Below are 16,851 nucleotides of genomic sequence, written 5' to 3'. Positions count from 1 at the left end.
AAAAAAAGAAAAGAAAAGAGAGGGAGGGTGGGAGGAAGGAAAGAGGGAGAGAGGGAAGAGGAAGGAAGGAGGGAAGGAAGGAAAGAAGGAAGGAAGGAAGAAAGAAAGAAAGAGAGGGAGGGAGGGAGGGAGGAAGGAAGGAAGGAAGGAAGGAAGGAAGGAAGGAAGAAAGGAAGAATGGAAGGAAGAAAGGAAGGAAGGAAGGAAGGAAGGAAGGAAGAAAGGAAGAATGGAAGGAAGAAAGGAAGGAAGGAAGGAAGAACAGAAGGAAGAATGAAAGGAAGAAAAAGGAAGGAAGAGAGAGAGAAGGAAGGAAAAAAGAAATAGAGAGAGAAACAATCTCTGTCTTCAACAAGCTTCCAGGCTGGAGCCCAATATGGGGTGGGGAAAGGCATCTCTCTTTCCAGTTGTGTTTGGCTGAAAGACCACTGAGCAGAAAACAAACCCTTCATCCCCAGGTGTCTTCTTGCAGTGGGTAGAAAAGAGTTGGAAACGGCAGAAATTGAAGTCCCTCAAAAAGGGCAGCTAGGTGGTACAGCGGATAGATTGCTGGGTCTGGAGTAAAGACAGACCTGAGTTCCAATCCAGCCTCAGACACTTACTAGTTGTGAGACCTTGGGCAAGTCACTTAAGCCCATGTCTGCCTCAGTTTCCTCAACTGTAAAGTGGGGATAATAAGAGCCACCTACTTCCCAAGGTTGTCATGAGGATCAAATAAAATAGTATTTGTACAGTGTTTTTGCACATAGTAGGCACTTGATAAATTTTCGTTCCCTTCCCCCTTTCTCTTTAAGGCTTAGTTGGCTTAGAAATCACAAGATTTGGTTGTAGTATTATCTTTGGTTACTAATTCTGGGACTCAGTTTCCTTATCAATCAAAGGACAGGTCTGAACTGGAGCCAATCCAATCTAACCCAACAAACATTTACTAAGCACCTACTATGTGTGAAGCAAGTGTGCAGGGCAGTTAGGATATTAAATACTTCTCTGAGTCTTCATTTTCCAAACTCTAAAATTCAGGAGCCAGCTTAGATTGATTCCTAAGGACCCTTCCAGCTCTAAGTCTATGAGCCAAGGACTTTGCTTCGAATTCTGGTAAAGATGTTTGCTAGCTACACAAGTGACTTCCACTCTCTGAACCTCACCTTCTTCATCTGTAAAATGGAAATCATTAAAACTTGCACTGCCTCCCTTTCACGGTGGGCGCAGAAGAGCTAGAGAAACCTTAAAGCCCTACAGGAGGAGGAGCTTTCCTAGCATGTGCAATCCTGCCCTTGGGGAGCTTATATTCTGCTGTGGCCACACTGCATATACAGAGAGAGGCAGATGGTCTCAAAGCTGGAAGGGACCTTGGAGGACATGGGAGCTTAGGTGTAGACCCAGAAAGCACCTCCAAGGCCAACCAGTCCAACCTCTCCAACTTACAGATGAAGGAGTTGAGACCTTGGGAGGGGCAGTTACTTGATTGAAGACATACTGGCAGTTTAAGTGGTAGAATTAGAACACAGGACCTCTGACTCTTGATCCAACTATCTGAAGAAGCAGGAGAGAATGCTGACAATAAGGGGGTGAGGAAGGCCTCCCACTGGAGGTCACACCTGAGTTAATACAAATAATACATCAATAATAATTGGTATCTATGGAGCATTTTAAGGTTTGCAAGCACTTTACAAATATCATTTCATTTTATCCTCACAAAAACCCTGGGAGGTAGGTGCTATCATTATCACCCCCATTTTGTAGACAAGAAAATTGAGGCAGATAGCAGTTAAATGGTTTGCCCAGGGCCATACAGGTAATAAGTGTCTGAGGTCATATTTGAACTCAGGTCTTCCTGACTCTAGGCGCCGTGCTCTATCCATTGGGCCATCTGCTAGGGATTGTAAAAGGTGGAAGTGAAGAAGGAGGGCATCCCAAGCAGGAGGCATGTACCGTCTGTGCAGCTTCAGAGATGAATTCTAAGGTCTCTTCAGGTTCTAAATCTATGAGCTATACTTAATCTATATTTTAAGGTCTCTCTCAGCTCTAAAATTAAAGGCTCACATAAAAATGAGGCAATGGTTCCAGATTCCTGCCTCTGAGGGCACTTTGGGAAGTACAGTAAATAGTAAAGCACGAAGGTGCCCCCAATGCGGTGACGGATGCTGCCACCCAACACCATTACTTTAACACATACACACCTCTTCCTTCCTACTCCTCTGCTGTGTGCTTATAGCTGAAAGGGAAACTCCACGTTGTGGCCAAGAAACAGACCCAGGGTCTGCCAAGCCAAGATAACCAGAACAGGGCTGTTTGGGGGCATCCGTAACCTGCTACCAGGTTAGAAAGCTAATGCTGAGCCCTGGGCAGGTACAACTGATCTCCAAGTGGGTGCAAACTGAGCCAGTGGTTGAGACAGGGGAAAGCTTGGCTTACTTGGGGGGGATGTTTGATGGTTCTGTGTGTGTGTGCCTGTATGGAATGGGGGGGAGGGTTGGGGGGGTGGTGGAGAGAGAGACAGAGACAGAGAGACAGAGACAGGCAGAGAGACAGAGGCAGAGAGACACAAAGAGAGAGTCAGAGACAGAAAGACACAAAGGACAGAGAGACAGAGAGAAAGAGAGAGAGACAGAGAGACAGAGAGAGAGACAGAGACAAACACAGAGACAGACACAGAGAGAGGAGAGAGAGACAGAGAGAAGATACAGAAGAGAGAGAAAGGGAGAGAAAGAGACAGAGCAAGAAGGAGAGAAAGCAAGGAGAGAGAGCAAGAAGGAGACACACACACAGAGTGAGAGAGAGAGACAGAGAGAGACAGAGAGACAGAGAGAAGAGAGAAAGAGAGACAGAGAGAAGAGACAGAAAGAAAAAACAGAAGACAGAGAGAGAGAAGAGAGAGAGGAAGGGAGGAGAGAGGAGAAAGAGAAGAGAGAAAGAGACAGAGCGAGAGGAGAGAGAAGGGAGACAGAGAGACAGAGACGGGAGAGAGAAAGAGAAGAGAAGAGAAGAGAAGAGAAGAGAAGAGAAGAGAAGAGAAGAGAAGAGAAGAGAAGAGAAGAGAAGAGAACACAAGTACAGCAAGAAGCTTAGACTGGCATGCATGGCCCTTCCAGCTGGCAGGGGCCGCTTCCACTTCTCACACACCCGCCCCCGGATGGGAAATGATTCATGAAAATGTAGAGGGTAAAATTAGCCAGAAGGCAGCAAAATAATTTATGCGTCCCAACAGTCCCAGGCCAGCCAGCCCACGCTCCCAGCTCCACCTGGCATCCCCTGTGCCCATAAGGGATCTGCCCAGACGGTGCCTTCTGTCTCTGGACTCAGCCTCTTTAGGGAGATGGGGGGCAGGGCTTGCTTGAGAACAGGTCCGAAGGAGCAGGGATTTGGCAATGGGCATGGGTTCAGTAGGAAGAACTGCTGGTTTGGGAGTCAGGAGACTCAGGTTCAGGGGATGACAGGTCCTTGAAATACTCTCCCTGGACGCTGCTACCCTCTCAGTCTATTGGGCTGTATCTCTGCTCCCTTTCACAGTCCAGCTCCTGGGATGGGGGCAGGAAAGTGATCTTCTCCTCCCGCCTCTCCTCTCACTAAATTGCATCCTTTTGCAGTCTGGTTTCCAACTTCACTACTCAGCTGAAGCGGCTCTGTCCAAAGTTGTCAATGATGTCTTAACTACTGAATCTGAAGGCCTTTTCTCAGTCCTTGTCCTTCTCTCTTTGTGGCACCTGATGTCTTTGGACACAATTTCCTCTTGAATGCTCTCTTTTCTCCGGGGCCCTGGCTCTTTCTGGGTTCTCCTCTTACCTGTCTGACCGTCCAACACTCTCCTCTACGGTATCTTCATCCAGGTCAAGCCTTCTGGCTGTGGGTGTCCCCTTGACCCTCTGTTCTGAGTCCTCTTCTCTCTTATCTCACTTTCTCACTCAGTGATCTTATCAGCTTTCGTGGATTCAGTGATCATCTCTAAACCAATGATTCCCAGACCCAATTATCCAGCCCTCACTTCTCTCAGAGGCTACCGTATCTGATCACCAACTGGCTATTGGACATTTCCACACTCATCAGGCCCAGAACAGAACTCATACTGTTTCTCCTCACACCCTCCTCTCTTCCTAACTTCTCTCCTTGTTTTGAAGGCACCACCAGCCTTCCCTTCTCCCTGTCCTCTCTGTGACCTTTGCCTCCTCACTCTCCCTCTACTCCATCTCTAATCCTCTATCAAATCTGATCAGTTCTACCTCCATATCTATCCATTCTAAATCCAGGGCTCTTTCTATGCCAGAGACCCAAGTTTTCAGGCTGGGCAGAAAGCAGAGCCCTGGGCTGTATACTGCAGGGACGTAGAACTCACAACCTTAGCTCTACGAACAGCATGGCTTGACTCACCGCATTGACTAGCCCCAGACCCAGAAGAACAACCAAGAGCCTGATCTACCTAGCACAGATTACTGCCTCCCTCCACTTCTTTCCTGCTAGTATTCTGCCTCCATAATTTTACACCTCCACCCCAGCTGCCTTCTTACCCTAGAGATGCCTTTACTCCTGCAGGCCCCTCCTCCAATTGGGGAGTTCCTGTCCAGTAGTATTCTCCCAACCTCTCTTCTCAATTCTGTCTCACCTCCGCTGGAATGGAAGCTTCTTGAGGGTAGAGACTGTTGTTTTTGTTTGTAATTGTATTCCTAATGTTTAGCACAATGCTAGAATATGGTAAGTAAGCACTTGATAAATGCTCATTTACTCTATATCTATGTATCTATCCACCCTGCTTTCTACCCTTCCTTCCTTTCTCCCTTCCTTTCCCTTCTTTCCCTCTTCTTTCTTTCTCTTTCTCATTTTTTTCTTTTATCTCCTTCTCTTTCTTTTTCCCCTCTTTTCCCTTCCTTCCTTCTTTCTTGCTTCCTTCTTTCTTTCCTTCCTTTCCTCCTCTCTCTTTCTCTTCTTTTTCTTTCTTTTTTCTCCTTTGTTTTTCTCCCTCCCTCCCTCCTTCCTTCCTCCCTTCCTCCCTTTCTTTGTTTCTTTCTTTCTTTTCTTCTTTCTTTAGATCTGTCTGTCTGTCTCCTACACTTCAAGCCTGGGTCCACACAGGAGGAAAAAACCCATTGGATTTAGAAGATCTGGGTTCAGATCTCACCTCTGACACTTACTTCAGTGTGTGACCTGGCAAATCGGACACTACTTGCATGCTACTTATCCTCTTTGGATCTCAGTCTCTCCTTCTGTCAAATAAGAGGACCCCTTTGGTAGTCTGGTGAAGCCCATGGACTCCTCAGAATAATGTTTTTAGATGCACAAAACAAATAAGGTTACAAAGGAAACTAATTATATTGAGACAGTTATCAAAATATTTAATCTTATACGCAATGCACACAAGCACACACATGCACACACATTCACAGACCCCAGGCCAAGAAGTCCAGTCTAAGGGCCCGTCTAGCTCTAAATCCTCTAAGTCCATGACAAAGCAGGAGAACAGACCTGAACTCCTGCCACTGAACGGCTTTTAGCCTCTGGTGAGAGGCAGATCCCCATCCAGGGCAAGCCAAGGTTGGCAGAGGTGGACAGAGTGGCCTTCTCAGGCCAGCCAGGAAAGGGGAGGGGATCCAGGCCTGGCCCATTTCTTCCCCAATGCACCTCCTTTGTGGAAAGAGATAAAATCAGCTGGTACAACAGGCCCTATTCAAAGCCAGTAAATCTGTCTGCCATCCAGGATTCAGGTTACTGTACTCCAGTGACCAGGGCCAAGTAAGGGGGTCAGTTTGACCTGCTTCCCTTCCACTCACTGGGTACTGGCCTGGAATCTTCAGGGCTCAAACGTGCCAGGAAATTCAATCTTTAATAACTGCATTCCCTGGGCGGCAGCCCTCCATGGGAACATTCCCTTCCCAGAACCCCCCAACAGAGGACAGGCATAGCTCAGACCCTGTGCTCTCTCCGAGTGATGGATTCTTTCCATTGGGTCATGGGTCTAAAGTTAGAATGGACCTTAGAGGTCATTTAATCCAACCCTTTGTCGGACAGATCAGATGAGGGAAATGAGAAGACTTGCAACTCAATTCAATTCGACAACATTTACTAAGCACTTAATATGTAAAAATAAAAACAGCTAACATGTGTATGGTGCTTACTATGTGCTAAATGCTTTATAATTACTGTCTTGTTGGATCCTCTCAACAACGCTGGTTCACTGAAGGGGGGACGGGGAGGGGGAGGGAGGGGTGTATCTGGTAATGAAGGGGATATAAAAACAAAAGATACGTAGATATTACATTATAGTACAGTGTATATTATATTATAGTTGACATTATAATATGGCATATTGTATCACAGTTTATATTATATTAATTTTTGAATTTGGAAAGAAGCAAAGGCCCATACAAATTCAGTCATTTTTCACTTGTGTCTGGCCCTTCATGGCCCCATGTGGGGTTTTCTTGCCAGAGATACTGCAGTGGTTTGCCATTTCCTTCTCCAGCTCATTTAACAGATGAAGAAACTGAGGCAAACAGGGTAAAGTGACTTGCCCAGGGTCACACAGCTAGTAAGTGTCTGAGGTTAGATTTGAACTCAGGAAGATGAGTCTCCCTGACTCCAGGCCCTGGCCACAGTGACACCTAGCTGCCTTATCCAACCCAAACACAATAAGCATTTAATAAATCCATGTTGACTGATTAATTTAAACTCTCTGGGCCCTAGTTTACCCATCTATAAGGGAGGGAACTGGACTAGGAAACCTCTAAGGTCCCTCCTAGCTGGATATCTATGACCCTGTGACCTCTCTGAGCCTCAGTGTTCCCATCTGCAAATTGGGGACAATACTCTACAAATGTCATAAAGTTGTTTTGAGGGAAGCCCTTTGTGAACCTTCAAGTGATGTATAAACAGGTGTTCATGTGATTACAGCAATGCAACAAGACACCATGGGAAAACAGAATTCATTGGCTTTCCATATTGATTTTTTTAATGAAAAACTTGGATTTTGGGAAACTTTAATGACCAAGCCTGGTCTCAACGAAGAGAGAAAAATGTACCATCTTCCTTACTTTGCAGAGGTGGGGGACTAGGGGGTGTGGAATTCTGCATAGAGGGTATTCCTAAGGTCTGGACACATAGGCAAAAATTCATATTTTCGAGAAATGAAATGAATGAAATTTTCAACAACATTTTATTTAATTGGAATATTAACAAATAACACCTTCAATACGATTTCCATCATTTGTGATGCAAAAGCTGATGCGCTTTGCAAGATTCACGTGAACTCAATGCAATAACTCCACATTTCCTATGTGTCCAGACCTAGGAAAACCCTGTATGATGTTGGGAGTGGACCACGTATTTTTAGGTCAGCTTTACTCAATGGTTCTTTTCTCCTCTTTCTTATTCTTTGTTAGAAAGGATGATTTCCTGGGAGGGAGGTGGGGGAGTGAGGAGTATATTGGGAAATGTACAAAAAAATCCAATAAGATATCAATAAAACTATTTTTTAAAAAAATAGCCACAAAATCTAGCTTTAAATCACTTTCAATAAAAAGCCTAAAATGAGGGATTTGTCCCTCACTAGAGTGTAAAGGAAAGAGAATTCAATTCAGTAAGCATTTATTAAGCATTTACTGTATTTAATTGGGAGTATGACAAAAATAAACAGTTCGAAGAAGCCAAGATTAGGAAAGAAGGTCAGGACCCCTCTATTACTAGCAAGGATCAGCATGGCTCTATACTTCTCTTTGAGTCTTTACTTTCTTTATCCATAAAATGGAGCAATAATAAGCCTTGCCTGGCCAACATGGTGAATAGAAGTGAGAGGTGTTTGGGAAAAAGTAAAGCAATCTACAGATGCATAGAAGCTGGGCACTAGAAGAGAACTCAGAGGTCTCCTGGTTCAAATCTGTACCTGAACAGGAACCTCCAAGACAAAGTCCTCAATAAGCCTGGAGGGAGCCTTCCAGAGACAGGCAACCCACTACCTCCCAAAGGAGCCCATTTCCTGTTTGGACAGCTCTGACAGTGTCATATGGAGATGATACACAGGCAAGGTGTTCAGAGCGATGGGTTGTACTGAGCTGGGAGGCTTAAATAACCAGCTTACCAACTTCTACCAAGTCCCATTTAGGAGGCAAAGCAGGGCTTTTTCGGATAAGTGACCTTGTTTCATTCCCAAAAGGAAGGAATATTTTCAAGCTAGAAGTAACCTCGCAGTTTATATTTCTGTCTTATTCGTCTACTAGACTATAATCAAGGGGATTTTATTTTATCTAAGACTTCACTATTCCCCAGCAGTAGTGCTCTATACACAATAGACACTTAATATTTATTTGACGAAATGAGTTGAGTGGACCTGAGTTTATATCTGGCCTCTATACAGTAGGCACTCAATATTTGCTTAATGAAACAAGTCAAGAAGAACTGAGTTCAAATCTGTCCTGTACACAGTAGGCACTTAATGTTTGCTTAATGAAACAAACTGGGAAATGAGTTTGGATATAAGGATCAAATGAGAAAATGTAAAGCACTTAGCACAATGCCTGGCACATAGTAGGTGATTAATAAATGCTTGTTCTCCTCTCCGTTGATGAATGACTGTATAAATGAATGAAATCAGTAGCTGATTTTCAAGTCAGCTTTGTCAAGTCCCATGACTTAGTCCATAGGTAGAGTATGATTGTAATAGCTAATAAATGCCTGTTGATCAATTGATAGCAAAGACCCTTCTCTTGTTCTAATAGCCAGTGAAATAGATACTACCATTAAACCATATTACAGATGAGGAAGCCGAGGGAGGGAGGGGAGATGACCTCTAAAATCCCTTCTAGCTCTGAATAGATAAACCTATGGGGCTCAGGGAGCTTATGTCACCTGCTCAGAGTCACAAAGCTGTCAAGTGTCTGAGGTAGAATTTGAACTCAGGTTCTCCTGACTCCAAGTCCAACTATGCCACCCTACTGCCCCCCTGCAAAGCATTTCCCTAGTAACAGCCCTTTGATGTCGATAGTGTAAGTATTACTGTACGCATTTTATAGATGAAGAAACTAAGTCTCAGAAATGCTCCATGACCGGCTCAGGATCACACAGCCAATAAGTTGCACTCTTTTCTATAACATCACCCTGTATCTCCAAAGCTTTTCTATCCAGGTGAGAAGATGAAGAAGGCTTTTCAAGTTGCCACTTTTCAGGCCTCCCTCAGGTAGCCTCCTTCATCAAGGAAGGTGGCTGGACCTTGAACTTCCCTGGCTACCATTCTGCCAGGAGTCATCCAAGAACTAGGACCTCTGTGAGGTTTGGTCTTGGCCCTTCACTAACCATTATGTGACCTTGGTAAAGCTTAGTTAATCCTTCTCTGTTATACGCAGCACAGAGGAGGAAACCATTCCACCTTTGATGAGCATCTAGCTTCATCCTTTAGGGAGCTCTTGGTAGCCTGGAGATCAAGTTCAGAGGCTCTGTCCTTACGTGAAAGAGTTCTATTGGTTCAGAGAGCAGCTTCCCAGGAAGTCCCAACTGTTCCCCTGACCACGGTCACAGATGTGTCCCTAACCTTCCCAGTGTGCCACATGCCTCATCACACCCAGCCATCCCACGGACTCATGCTCTCGCTCACAAGAAAGACTGGTCAAGACATGGGGAGAGCATTCTCACCTTGCTTTGGATTTTTTAAGGGCCCCAACCTAATATTTCACTGGTATAAGGAGCTCCCAGGAATCCCAGTGACTCGTACCAATGTCCCTAGGCACCTACTCTGCAACTTGGAGTCTTAAAAAATGTCCCTGGAAGAATTATGGCAAATCTGTGTCACAGGCGAGACTTGAACCCAGGTCTTCCTGATTCCAAAGCTGTCTCTCTACCCACTCAGAATGCTGTCTTTCATTTCAGATATCATATACAAGAATCATAGAAGGTTAAGTCTGGGAGGGACCATAGAGGGTATGACAGATAAGTCATTACCCTTAACCACCATTCCTTGATGTTCCTGAGCCAAGCTTGCTTCATTCTTTACTTGACTCAATGGCCAGATTTTTCTACCTCCTTAAAACCACCTTGACCCTGCCCAGGGACCTTTCCCACCCACTTTCCAGCTTCGCTTTATGTGCTGTAGTCCCTGGTTAGAATGCGACCTCCTTGACAGTAAGGGTTGTCTTATGTTTGTATAAGCTTCTATTTGTATCCCAGGCACTTAGCTCAGTGCCTGACATGCGGTAAGAGCTTAATAATACTTCACCTAGTCATCTCTCTATCCATCCATCCATCCATCCATCCATCCATATACCTGTCTGTCTATCTATCTACATCTATCTCATCATCATCACTGGGTATCTTCATCATCATTGATCTGTCTTTCTGTCCATCCATCCATCTATCTATCCATCTATCTATATCGATATCATCATCACTGGGTATCTTCATCATCATTGATCTATCTTTCTGTCCATCTATCCATCCATCTATCTGTCCATAAATATTTCATCATCATCACTCTATACCTATCTTCATCATCACTCATCCATCCATCCATCCATCCATCCACCTATCTATCTATCCATGTCTATCTCATCATCATCACTGGGTATCTTCATCATTATTTATCTATCCATCAATCCATCCATCCATCTATCCATCCATCCTTCTATCTGTCTGTCTGACTATCTACCATCTAGTCTAATTCTCTCATTTAACTGCTGAAAATCCTGACTACCAGCAAGAAGAAGTGATTTGCCCATAGTGACACAGCTAAAAAGTAGTAAACCCAAGCCTTGATCCCAAATCTTCTGATTTTCTATATGGTGCTATTTCTTAGATTCAAGAAACTAAAATTACATAATCTAACATATATAATACTGGAAATAAGGAGATTTGGGATTTGGTCTTGGCTCTTCCCTAACCATTATGTGACCTTGGTCAAGCTGAGTTAATCCTTCTCTGTTAAATGCAGCCATTGGAGTAGATGATATGACAATCTCCCTCCAGTACCAAAGATCTAAAAGCGTAGACCTTAAGACCACTCTGTCCTGGAAAGGCCCTTACAGGTCAACTAGAGTAATGCCCCCATTTAATAGATGTGAAAATGGAGCCCTGGGAGGTTCTTAGAAGGGAGGGGAGAATCATAGCGGTAAAAAGAAAGGGTAGAGCAGTTAGGTGGTGCCATAGTGCTCAGAGCACCAGGCCTGGCATCAGGAAGACTCATCTTTCATGTTCAAATCTAGCCTCAGATACTTCCTAGCTGTGTGACCCTGGGCAAGTCACTTAACCCTGTTTGCCTAAGTTTCCTTAACTGTAAAATAAACTGGAAAAGGAAATGGCAAACCACTCTACTACCTTTTGCCAAGAAAACCCCAAATGGGGTCATGAAGAGTCAGATATGACTGAAACAACAAAAAGCAAGGGCATACCATGTGAGGAGATATAAAATGCACCTCCTTTCCTTCTTTTTGGAAGTGGGGGACTACGGGTATGGAAAGTACATAGACTGACACTGGGTTGATGTATTGGTTAGTTTTGCTGAGTTGACCTTTTTCTTTTCTTTTAGTTACAGGGGACAGAGAGCTGCATAGGGCAGGGGGAGGAATGTACTCAGAAATGAGGGCAATATTGGAAAGATATCCATTTTTTAAGAATGCCAGCATTTGGAGGTATCTTGGGCCTGATTCATCAGAGTTTTATTGGACTTATCTTACGCTTCCCTTAATCCCACCCTAGTCACAGTCTAGGATGCTGGAAAGGACCTTAGAAATTGTCAAGGGGCAGTTAGAGGGCGTGGTGAGTAGAGCACCGACCCTGAAGTCAGGAGGACCTAAGTTCAAATCCGGCTTGGACACTTGATACTTACTAGCTGTGTGACCTTGGGCAAGTCACTTAACCCCAATTGCCTTGCCTCCCCCTTCAAAAAAAAAAAAGAAAGAAAAGAAATCATCAAGTCCCATTTTGCAACTGAGGGGCAGAACTGGGAATCAACTTCCTGACCCTCAGTCCATAGCAATTCCCACGATAACATGTTCCTGATGCTTGGCCTCTGGCAGGCCCCCAAACTTGCCCCTCAAGAGAAAACCAGAAGGGCCTGGATCTGGGAACCTGAACAGCATCTCTAGAAGCAGCACAATCTATAGAAAGGCCAGGTGGAGAATCCAGGCTCAAATACCACCTCTAACTCTTCTCATCACAGAATCCCAGCATTTTAGAGTACAACCCAAACTAAGTGCATGATCTCACTGGATTATTGTGAAGAAAGTACTTTGTAAATCTCAACTAAGCCAAAAATACAAGAGATGCAGATGGAGGGGAGAGGGAAAGAGGAAAACTAGCCCATCCCAGCTAGGAGGACCACCAGATTCCCAAGGCCCTGGAGCTCTGGGACAAACAATGTGCCCAGGAGATCTAGCCACCCCTTGCCTGCCAGATACCACCCAGTCCTGGCAGAAGAGGTGAGATGGGGAATAGGAAGGTGTGGTTTATGAAATACAAAAGGGAAGGTGAGCCAGCTTCCTTTGTCTGCTCCCCAGGTAGAAGGAAAACAAGCTTGGGAAAAGGGAGAGGTAGAGCCATAGGGACAAACACCAGCCTCCCTCAGCCCGAGGCATGTGGCTCACAGGGTCACAGATACAGAGCTGGAAGGGACGTCAAAGGTCATCTTGCAGTTGAGCAGACTGAGGCCTGGGAAGGTTAAGATGACTTGTCTGAAGTCACACAAGCAACATATGCCAGGACCATTCTTACTTGGGTCATATCTGGTGGATACACGAAGCCCACGAGGCAGCAGAATTCACAATCTTCTAGGAGGAAGGGAAAAATACGTACCTACAAAGCCTAGAGAACATTGGGGTTGACATTTACCCACACGTGCGTCCCCACCCCTCCCCCAAGGTCTTCCAAAGAAGTCCTGGAAAGAAGCTTAGAGATTAGATCAACTCTTTCTTCTAAAGATGAGGAAACTGAGTTTCAGAGAGATCAAGTGATTTGCCCAAGGTTGCACAGGTTAGGGTTAAGATTTGAACCCAGCTCCTCTGACTCCAAAGGTGCTTCCCCAGTGCTGTCAACTACAATTACTTCTGTTTTTATGATAATAATTGATGATGGCTCCTAGGCTCCCCAGGGGACCTTCTGTTCTTGGGCTGCAGGGTCTGCAGCCCCACCCAAAGCCTGCAGGAAAAGCTCGGCTAGGGAGGTGGGGGAAACCCATCAAAAAGTTCTTTGATGCAGCTCTGCTCCCCAGCCCCACAAAAAGGCTCCCCACCACGACAGTGGAGTCAAAAGAGAACAGAATTTGGAGTCAGGACGATTGGGTTTGAATAATGGTTTTGGTACTTATGGAGGGTGTCACTTTGGGCAAGTCTCCTTGCCAACCTGGGCCTCAATTTCCTGGTTTATAAAAGAAGGGAAGTAGGTTAATTGACCTCCAAATCCCTTCCAGCTCTAAAGCTTACAGTGACTGATCCTAGAACTAGATGGTGCATTTGTGAATTTCCCTTCTCCGTCCCCTGCTTCTTAGTTCACCAGACCCTGCCTCATCCAACACGGACAGCTCAAGTAACAGCCCCTTGGTCCTCTGGACACACCCAACCCCCCCCCCATATGCCCACCAGGAAACCCTGACTCACCGACCCATGGGCCCCAGGGACCCTCAACAGCGGCCGGACCTGGAGGGAAGACCCTGTTGTGGCAGCTCCTGGCGCTCCCAGATGCCAATCCAGTGACCTGGACAGAATAGGGAATGCTGTGTGTCGCTCACACCCTGGGAGGCCCAACTGCCGAGGAATATTAGCTCACCGAATGACTCATTGGGCAGCAGGCGAGAAGCCGTCTGGCTTCATCAGAAAGAGCCCAGCTCTCAATAGGGGAAGGAGCAAACAGCTCCATTTGCTGACACAATCAAACCATGGAGCTCTGGGCAGTGAATAACAGTAACTAATTAATAATAATAGCAGTCACAAAACCCCATGCATATCGCCTCATCTGTAAAAAGAGGGGGTTGGCAGAGGGCAGCATGGCCCTACGTGAAGAATGATGATGATGTTCAAGGTCGCCCTCATACGAAATGTTCAAGGTTCTCAGGTCGCTCCCAGCTCAGTCATCCTATGTTCTAAAGTCCCTCCCCCCTATGACATTCTATGTCCTAAGAACCCTCCCAGCTCTCACATCCTATGTTCTAAGGTCCCTCCCAGCTCTCACATCCTATGTTCTAAAGTCCCTCCCACCTATGACATTTTATGTTCTAAGGACCTTTCCTAGCTCTGACATTCTACATTCTATGATCTTTTCCACCTCTGACATTTTATGATTTTAAGACCTTTTCAGCTCTGACATTTTCTGTTCTAAGGCCCCTCCCAGTTCTCACATCTTATGTTCTAAAGACTTTTCCAGCTCTGACATTCCCTATCCTAAGGATCCTCCCACTTCTGACATTCTTTGTTCTAAGATCCCTCCCAGCTCTGACATCCTTGGTCTCTCTCTAAGGTCTCTCTCTCAGCTCTGACATTCCATGTTCTAAGAACCCTTTTCAGCTTTGACATTCTGTGTTCCAAGATCCCTCCCAGCTCTGACATTCCCTGTTTTAAGGTCCTTCCCTAGCTCTGACATTCTGTTTCAAAGATCCTTCCCAGTTCTGACATTCCATGTTCTAAGAACCTTTTCAGCTCTGACATTCTGTGTTCTAAGATCCTTCCCAGCTCTGACATTCTATGTTCTAAGGTCCCTCCCAGCTCTGACATTCTTTGATTATGTACCATCAGACTTTTAGCTTTCCAAAACACTCTTCCATCCCTTTTCAGATTTGATCCTTACAACATCCTCACCAGCCAGATATTCTAGATTTACCAATTCCATTAAATTAAATTCAACAAATATTTATTAAATGTCTATATTGCACTTGGCAGGAACTAAAACAACCTTTCCTGCCAAGGTGATCACATTGGAGCTCTTGTGATGGACCTGAAGTCAGGCAGACCTAGGTTCAATTCCCAACTCTGACACTCTGTAACCACTCAGTAGCCAAGTCACTGTACCTGTCTCTGCCTCTGTCTCCTCATCTATAAAATGAAGAGGTTTGACTCCATGACTTTTAAGGTCCCTTCCTGCTCTAAATTGACAATCCTAAGACTCTACTAGATTGTACTAGTACTGAGGCACAGAGACTGACTTGTTTACCTAAAGTTGCCCAGCTTGTTAGTGGGCAGACTCCCAGCCCATGTGGATGAATACCTTAGCCCTGTTCTCCCTTTCCTCTGAATCTCACTGTGACTGCAAAGTAATCAGAATCAGCCCAGAAGTTTGAATGGAATTACAAGATGACTTCTATTCCAATCTCCCCTGACCCCACTCCCAAGACAGGAATCCCTCCTACATCCAAATCAAACAATTACAGAAACCTTGGGATGATTTAATGGATATGGCTACTATATCTCTATCTATCTATCTATCTATCTATCTATCTATCTGTCTGTCTGTCTGTCTGTCTGTCTATCTGTCTGTCTGTCTATGTATGTCTATCTATCTATTTTATATTTTTATCTCATCTTTCCTCCCCTCAAGAATCTGTCTTCTTTAGGGCTTTAGGCTTTAGGGTTAGAAGGGACTTTGTATATTCTCTAGGCTGGCCCACTCCTTTTGAAAACAAGGACCAGATTAAAGCTCCCGGATTTAGAGTGGGAAGGCATATTAAAGGTCAATTATCCCTCTTTTTATAGATGAGGAAACTGAGAAACAGATAAGTAGCAGAGGCAGGATTCAAACCCAGATCCTCAAACTCCTAAGACAGTATATTCTTTCCATTATACCACATATGCTTCTTCCCTTCTTCCCTTCTTCCTTCCTTCCCTCCTTCTCTTGTTTCCTTCTTTTCCTGGAGGACATCCACACCCTTATCTCTATCTCCTTAATCTCTCCCCAAGGTCCCCCAAACATCCTTCTCTCAAGTCTCGTCTGGTTTGTTCCCTTCCCCTAACTCTTCAAGCCATCATCTTCCGGAGATGATGCCCTCCACACTGGGTTCTCTGCCATGCAGCTGGCTCTGGGGAGAAGGGAACTCGGCCAGCCTAAAAAAAACAGCACTGACTTGGGGGCCAGAGGAGCTCTGCCTTCTCCCTTCTCTCTCCAGGGTAAAGTCTGGAAATATCCACCCCAAGCCGGCAAGAGCTGGACTTCCTCAGTCTCCTCCCTGAGCCCTCTCTTCTCACCCAATCTGCTAACACTGGCATACCAGGGTGCTCAAGATTCTGTACCTTGGAATGAGGTAAGGCTGAGCCAATCCCAGGAGGATCCTAACTGGGGCTCCCTCAGGTGCTTCATCCAAGCCAGGGACCGGAGCTGCCCCTCTTCAGGCAGCAGTGGGTGCTCCCCAATCCACAACAGTAGGTCCATCTGCCTGTTCTCAAACCCTCAGCTTCCTTCCCCTTACCCCCCCCAACCCCCCATCCCTCTTCTTTTGTTAAAGTGCAGAGATAGTCAGAGGAGCCGCTTGGGGAAAAATGACATTGTGGGGGCGGATCCATATATATTCCCTCAGTGACGTCCAAACCAGCCCTGCTCAGGCTCCCAAGTCAAAAGTTAATCTGCCCGGCGACTGGCACCCCACACCCCACCTGGGCGCTGGGCAGCCTGGAAGCTGGCTGACTCTTCCACCTGGGAGGAAGCCTGGCCTGGCGCTGTGGGGGAAGGCTCTATGGAGAGTCTCTAGGATTGCGGATGGGTGAGGGGAAAGGCCACAGGAGGCCCAGGACCTGGGTCATGGGCAAGCAAGGGTAACCCAGGTGTGATGGGTAGCCTGTTGGGCTGGGGGTCAAGGGACTCAGATTCCAATCTCAGCTCTGCTATTGATATGCTAGGAGAACCTGGGAAAACCACCCAGGCAGTCCCAGACTTCCCATCCAGAAAGGGAGGAGCGTGAATAATATG

This window comes from Trichosurus vulpecula, chromosome 6 (genome assembly GCF_011100635.1).
Source record: "Trichosurus vulpecula isolate mTriVul1 chromosome 6, mTriVul1.pri, whole genome shotgun sequence".
Classification (NCBI taxonomy): Eukaryota; Metazoa; Chordata; class Mammalia; order Diprotodontia; family Phalangeridae; genus Trichosurus; species Trichosurus vulpecula.
Note: the sequence above shows the minus strand (reverse complement) of the source record.